The sequence below is a fragment of the Halictus rubicundus genome, unplaced genomic scaffold (genome assembly GCF_050948215.1).
Source record: "Halictus rubicundus isolate RS-2024b unplaced genomic scaffold, iyHalRubi1_principal scaffold0054, whole genome shotgun sequence".
Classification (NCBI taxonomy): Eukaryota; Metazoa; Arthropoda; class Insecta; order Hymenoptera; family Halictidae; genus Halictus; species Halictus rubicundus.
The window spans coordinates 765128-773644 of record NW_027488595.1 but is presented as its reverse complement, the minus strand read 5'-3'; positions in this window follow the sequence as shown (position 1 = coordinate 773644).

The following is an 8517-nucleotide window of genomic DNA, read 5'->3' as shown; positions in this document are numbered from 1 at the left end:
ATCCTACCCTCAATCCTATCCTATCCTCTATCCTATCCTATCCTCTCTTCTACACTATCCTGTATCCTATCCTATTCCCTATCCGATCCTATCCTCTATCCTAGCCTTTCATCTATACTATCCTATCCTCTATCCTATCCTATCCTCTATCCTATCCTACCCTCTATCCTATCCTATTGTCTATCCTATCCTATCCTCTATCCTATCGTATCCTCGATCCTACCATATCCTCTATCCAATCCTATTCTCTATCCTATCCTATCCTGTATCCTATCCTATTCTCTAACCTATCCTATCCTCTATCCTATCCTATCCTCTATCCTATCCTATCCTCTATCCTATTCGATCCTCTATCCTATCCTATCCTCTATCCTATTCAATCCTCTATCCTATCCTCTATCGCCTCCCATCCTCTATCCTATCCTCTAGCCTATCCTATTCTCTATCCTATCCTATCCTCTAACCTATCCTATCCTCTATCCTATCCAATCCCCTATCCTATCCTATCCTCTATCCTATCCAATCCCCTATCCTATGCTCTATCCGATCCTATCCTCTATAATATCGTATCCTCCATCCTATCCTATGCTCTATCCTATCCTATCCTCTATCCTATCCTATCCTCTATCCTATCCTATCCTATCCCCTATCCTATCCTATCCTCTATCCTATCCTATCCTCTATCCTATCCTATCCTCCATCCTATCCTATCCTCTATCGTATCCTATCCTCTATCCTATCCTATCCTCTATCCTATCCTATCCTCTATCCTATCCTATCCTCTATCCTATCCTATCCTCTATCCAATCCTATCCTCTATCCGATCCCATCCTCTATCTTATCCTATCCTCTATAATATCGTATCCTCTATCCTATCGTATCCTCGATCCTACCATATCCTCTATCCAATCCTATTCTCTCTCCTATCGTATCCTCTATCCTATCCTATTCTCTAACCTATCCTATCCTCTATCCTATCCTATCCTCTATCCTATCCTATCCTCTATCCTATCCTATCCTCTATCCTATCCTATCCTCTATCCTATCCTATCCTCTATCCTATCCTATCCTCTATCCTATCCTATCCTCTATCCTATCCTATCCTCTATCCTATCCTCTATCGTCTCCCATCCTCTATCCTATCCTCTAGCCTATCCTATTCTCTATCCTATCCTATCCTCTATCCTATCCTATCCTCTATCCTATCAAATCCCCTATCCTATCCTATCCTCTATCCTATCCTATCCTCTATCCTATCCTATCCTCTATCCTATCCTATCCTCTATCCTATCCTATCCTCTATCCTATCCTATCCCCTATCCTATCCAATGCCCTATCCTATTCTCTATCCGATCCTATCGTCTATCCTATCCTATCCTCTATCCTATCCAATCCTCTATCCTATCCTCTATCCTATCCTATCCCATCCAATATCCTATCCTATCCTCTATCCTATCCTATCCTCTATCCTATCCTATCCTCTATCCTATCCTATCCTCTATCCTATCCTATCCTCTATCCTATCCTATCCTCTATCCTATCCTATCCCCTATCCTATCCAATGCCCTATCCTATTCTCTATCCGATCCTATCGTCTATCCTATCCTATCCTCTATCCTATCCAATCCTCTATCCTATCCTCTATCCTATCCTATCCTATCCACTATCCTATCCTACCCTCAATCCTATCCTATCCTCTATCCTATCCTATCCTCTCTTCTACACTATCCTGTATCCTATCCTATTCCCTATCCGATCCTATCCTCTATCCTAGCCTTTCATCTATACTATCCTATCCTCTATCCTATCCTATCCTCTATCCTATCCTACCCTCTATCCTATCCTATTGTCTATCCTATCGTATCCTCAATCCTATCATATCCTCCATCCTATCCTATTCTCTATCCTATCATATCCTTTACCCTACCCTTTCCTCTCTCCTATCCTATCCTCAATCCTATCCTATCCTCTATCCTATCCTATCCACTATCCTATCCTACCCTCAATCCTATCCTATCCTCTATCCTATCCTATCCTCTCTTCTACACTATCCTGTATCCTATCCTATTCCCTATCCGATCCTATCCTCTATCCTCGCCTTTCATCTATACTATCCTATCCTCTATCCTATCCTATCCTCTATCCTACCCTATCCTCTATCCTATCCTATCCGCTATCCTATCCTATCCTCTATCCTATCCAATGCCCTATCCTATTCTCTATCCGATCCTATCGTCTATCCTATCCTATCCTCTATTCTATCCAATCCCCTATCCTATCCTCTACCCTATACTGTCCTCTATCCTATCCTATTCTCCATTCTATCCTCTATCCTATCCTATCCTCTATCCTATCCAATCCCCTATCCTATCCAATCCCCTATCCTATTCTCTATCGTATCCTATCCTCTATAATATCGTATCCTCTATCATATTCTATCCTCTATCCTATAATATCCTCAAACCTATCCTATCCTGTATGCTATCCGATACTCTACCCTATCCTATTGTCTACCCTATCCTATTCTCTATCCTGTCCTATCCTCTATCCTATCCAATCCACCATCCTATCCTCTAGCCTATCCTATTCTCTATCCTATCCTCTATCGTCTCCTACACTCTATCCTATCCCATTTTCTATCCTATCCTATCCTATCCTCTATCCTATCCTATTCTCTATCCTATCCTATCCTCTATCCTATCCTATCCGCTATCCTATCCTATCCTCTATCCTATACTATTCTCTAACCTATCCTATCCTCTATCCTATCCTATCCTCTATAATATCGTATCCTCCATCATATTGTACCCTCTATCCAATAATATCATCTATCCTATCCTATTCACTATCTTATCCTATCCTCTGTCCTATCCTATCCTCTATCCTGTCCTATTCTCCATTCTATCCTCTATCCTATCCTATCCTCTATCCTATCCAATCCCCTATCCTATCCAATCCCCTATCCTATTCTCTATCGTATCCCATCCTCTATAATATCGTATCCTCTATCATATTCTATCCTCTATCCTATAATATCCTCAATCGTATCCTATCCTCTATCGTTTCCTATCCTCTATCCTATCCCATCCTCTAACCTATTCTTTCTCCTATCCTATCCTATATCCTATCCTTTCGACTATCGTCTGCTATATCCTATCCTATCTACTATCCTATCCTATCCTCAATCCTATCCTATCCTCTATCGTCTGCTCTATCCTATCCTATCCACCATCCTATCCTATCCTCTACCCTATCCTATCCTCTATCCTATCCAATCCCCTATCATATCCTCTATCCTATCCTATCCTCTATCGTCTCCTATCCTCTATTCTATCCAATCCCCTATCCTATCCTCTATACTATACTATCCTCTATCCTGTCCTATTCTCCATTCTATCCTCTATCCTATCCTATCCTCTATCCTATCCAATCCCCTATCCTATCCAATCCCCTATCCTATCCTCTATCGTATCCCATCCTCTATAATATCGTATCCTCTATCATATTCTATCCTCTATCCTATAATATCCTCAATCGTATCCTATCCTCTATCCTATCCGATCCTCTACCCTATCCTATCCTCTACCCTATCCTATTCTCTATCCTATCCTATCCTCTATCCTATCCTATCCTCTATCCTATCCTATCCTCTATCCTATCCTATCCTCTATCCTATCCTATCCTCTATCCTATCCTATCCTCTATCCAATCCTATCCTCTATCCGATCCCATCCTCTATCTTATCCTATCCTCTATAATATCGTATCCTCTATCCTATCGTATCCTCGATCCTACCATATCCTCTATCCAATCCTATTCTCTATCCTATCGTATCCTCTATCCTATCCTATTCTCTAACCTATCCTATCCTCTATCCTATCCTATCCTCTATCCTATCCTATCCTCTATCCTATCCTCTATCGTCTCCCATCCTCTATCCTATCCTCTAGCCTATCCTATTCTCTATCCTATCCTATCCTCTATCCTATCCTATCCTCTATCCTATCAAATCCCCTATCCTATCCTATCCTCTATCCTATCCTATCCTCTATCCTATCCTATCCTCTATCCTATCCTATCCTCTATCCTATCCTATCCTCTATCCTATCCTATCCCCTATCCTATCCAATGCCCTATCCTATTCTCTATCCGATCCTATCGTCTATCCTATCCTATCCTCTATCCTATCTAATCCTCTATCGTCTCCTATTCTCTATCCTATCCAATCTCCTATCCTATGCTCTATCCTATCCTATCCTCTATCCAATCCTATCCTCTATCGTCTCTTATCCTCTATCGTCTCCTATCCTCTATCCTATCCTCTACCCTATCCTATTCTCTATCCTCTCAGCTGTCCAATCCTATCCTCTATCCTATCCTATCCTCTATCCGATCCCATCCTCTATCTTATCCTATCCTCTATAATATCGTATCCTCTATCCTATCCTATCCTCTATCCTATAATATCAGCTATCCTGTCCTATTCTCTATCCTATCCTATCCTCGATCCTATCCTATCGTCTATCGTCTCCTATCCTCTATTCTATCCAATCCCCTATCCTATCCTCTACCCTATACTATCCTCTATCCTATCCTATTCTCCATTCTATCCTCTATCCTATCCTATTCTCCATTCTATCCTCTATCCTATCCTATCCTCTATCCTATCCAATCCCCTATCCTATCCAATCCCCTATCCTATTCTCTATCGTATCCTATCCTCTATAATATCGTATCCTCTATCATATTCTATCCTCTATCCTATAATATCCTCAAACCTATCCTATCCTGTATGCTATCCGATACTCTACCCTATCCTATTCTCTACCCTATCCTATTCTCTATCCTGTCCTATCCTCTATCCTATCCAATCCAATATCCTATCCTCTATCGTCTCCTATCCTCTATCCTATCCTCTAGCCTATCCTATTCTCTATCCTATTCTCTATCCTATCCTATCCTCTATCCTATCCTATCCTCTATCCTATCCTATCCTCTATCCGGTCCAATCCCCTATCCTATCATCTATAATATCGTATCCTCTATCATATTCTATCCTCTATACAATATTAACATCTATCCTATCCTATTCACTATCCTATCGTATCCTCTTTCCCATCCTATCATCTATCCTATCCTATCCTCTATTATATCCTATCCTCTATCGTATCCAATCCTCTATCGTCTGCTCTATCCTATCCTATCCACTATACTATCCTATCCTCTATCCTATCCTATACCCTATGCTATCCTATCCTCTATCCTATCCTATCCTCTATCATATCCAATGCCCTATCCTATTCTCTATCCGATCCTATCGTCTATCCTATCCTATCCGCTATCCTATCCTATCCTGTATCCTATACTATTCTCTAACCTATCCTATCCTCTATCCTATCCTATCCTCTATCCTATCCTATCCTCTATCCTATCCTATCCTCTATCCTATCCTCTATCGTCTCCCATCCTCTATCCTATCCTCTAGCCTATCCTATTCTCTATCCTATCCTATCCTCTATCCTATCCTATCCTCTATCCTATCAAATCCCCTATCCTATCCTATCCTCTATCCTATCCTATCCTCTATCCTATCCTATCCTCTATCCTATCCTATCATCTATCCTATCCTATCCTCTATCCTATCCTATCCCCTATCCTATCCAATGCCCTATCCTATTCTCTATCCGATCCTATCGTCTATCCTATCCTATCCTCTATCCTATCTAATCCTCTATCGTCTCCTATTCTCTATCCTATCCAATCTCCTATCCTATGCTCTATCCGATCCTATCCTCTATAATATCGTATCCTCTATCATATTCTATCCTCTATCCTATCCTCTATCGTCTCCCATCCTCTATCCTATCATCTATCCTATCCTATTCTCTATCCTATCCTATCCTCTATCCAATCCTATCCTCTATCGTCTCTTATCCTCTATCGTCTCCTATCCTCTATCCTATCCTCTACCCTATCCTATTCTCTATCCTCTCAGCTATCCAATCCTATCCTCTATCCTATCCTATCCTCTATCCGATCCCATCCTCTATCTTATCCTATCCTCTATAATATCGTATCCTCAATCCTATCCTATCCTCTATCCTATAATATCAGCTATCCTGTCCTATTCTCTATATCCTATCCTATCCTCGATCCTATCCTATCGTCTATCGTCTCCTATCCTCTATTCTATCCAATCCCCTATCCTATCCTCTACCCTATACTATCCTCTATCCTATCCTATTCTCCATTCTATCCTCTATCCTATCCTATTCTCCATTCTATCCTCTATCCTATCCTATCCTCTATTATATCCAATCCCCTATCCTATCCAATCCCCTATCCTATTCTCTATCGTATCCTATCCTCTATAATATCGTATCCTCTATCATATTCTATCCTCTATCCTATAATATCCTCAAACCTATCCTATCCTGTATGCTATCCGATACTCTACCCTATCCTATTCTCTACCCTATCCTATTCTCTATCCTGTCCTATCCTCTATCCTATCCAATCCAATATCCTATCCTCTATCGTCTCCTATCCTCTATCCTATCCTCTAGCCTATTCTATTCTCTATCCTATTCTCTATCCTATCCTATCCTCTATCCTATCCTATCCTCTATCCTATCCTATCCTCTATCCTATCCTATTCTCTATCCTATCATATCCCTTACCCTACCCTTTCCTCTCTCCTATCCTATCCTCAATCCTATCCTATCCTCTATCCTATCCTATCCACTATCCTATCCTACCCTCAATCCTATCCTATCCTCTATCCTATCCTATCCTCTCTTCTACACTATCCTGTATCCTATCCTATTCCCTATCCGATCCTATCCTCTATCCTAGCCTTTCATCTATACTATCCTATCCTCTATCCTATCCTATCCTCTATCCTATCCTACCCTCTATCCTATCCTATTGTCTATCCTATCCTATCCTCTATCCTATCGTATCCTCGATCCTACCATATCCTCTATCCAATCCTATTCTCTATCCTATCCTATCCTGTATCCTATCCTATTCTCTAACCTATCCTATCCTCTATCCTATCCTATCCTCTATCCTATCCTATCCTCTATCCTATTCGATCCTCTATCCTATCCTATCCTCTATCCTATTCAATCCTCTATCCTATCCTCTATCGCCTCCCATCCTCTATCCTATCCTCTAGCCTATCCTATTCTCTATCCTATCCTATCCTCTAACCTATCCTATCCTCTATCCTATCCAATCCCCTATCCTATCCTATCCTCTATCCTATCCAATCCCCTATCCTATGCTCTATCCGATCCTATCCTCTATAATATCGTATCCTCCATCCTATCCTATGCTCTATCCTATCCTATCCTCTATCCTATCCTATCCTCTATCCTATCCTATCCTATCCCCTATCCTATCCTATCCTCTATCCTATCCTATCCTCCATCCTATCCTATCCTCCATCCTATCCTATCCTCTATCCTATCCTATCCTCTATCCTATCCTATCCTCTATCCTATCCTATCCTCTATCCTATCCTATCCTCTATCCTATCCTATCCTCTATCCAATCCTATCCTCTATCCGATCCCATCCTCTATCTTATCCTATCCTCTATAATATCGTATCCTCTATCCTATCGTATCCTCGATCCTACCATATCCTCTATCCAATCCTATTCTCTCTCCTATCGTATCCTCTATCCTATCCTATTCTCTAACCTATCCTATCCTCTATCCTATCCTATCCTCTATCCTATCCTATCCTCTATCCTATCCTATCCTCTATCCTATCCTATCCTCTATCCTATCCTATCCTCTATCCTATCCTATCCTCTATCCTATCCTCTATCGTCTCCCATCCTCTATCCTATCCTCTAGCCTATCCTATTCTCTATCCTATCCTATCCTCTATCCTATCCTATCCTCTATCCTATCAAATCCCCTATCCTATCCTATCCTCTATCCTATTCGATCCTCTATCCTATCCTATCCTCTATCCTATTCAATCCTCTATCCTATCCTCTATCGCCTCCCATCCTCTATCCTATCCTCTAGCCTATCCTATTCTCTATCCTATCCTATCCTCTAACCTATCCTATCCTCTATCCTATCCAATCCCCTATCCTATCCTATCCTCTATCCTATCCAATCCCCTATCCTATGCTCTATCCGATCCTATCCTCTATAATATCGTATCCTCCATCCTATCCTATGCTCTATCCTATCCTATCCTCTATCCTATCCTATCCTCTATCCTATCCTATCCTATCCCCTATCCTATCCTATCCTCTATCCTATCCTATCCTCCATCCTATCCTATCCTCCATCCTATCCTATCCTCTATCCTATCCTATCCTCTATCCTATCCTATCCTCTATCCTATCCTATCCTCTATCCTATCCTATCCTCTATCCTATCCTATCCTCTATCCAATCCTATCCTCTATCCGATCCCATCCTCTATCTTATCCTATCCTCTATAATATCGTATCCTCTATCCTATCGTATCCTCGATCCTACCATATCCTC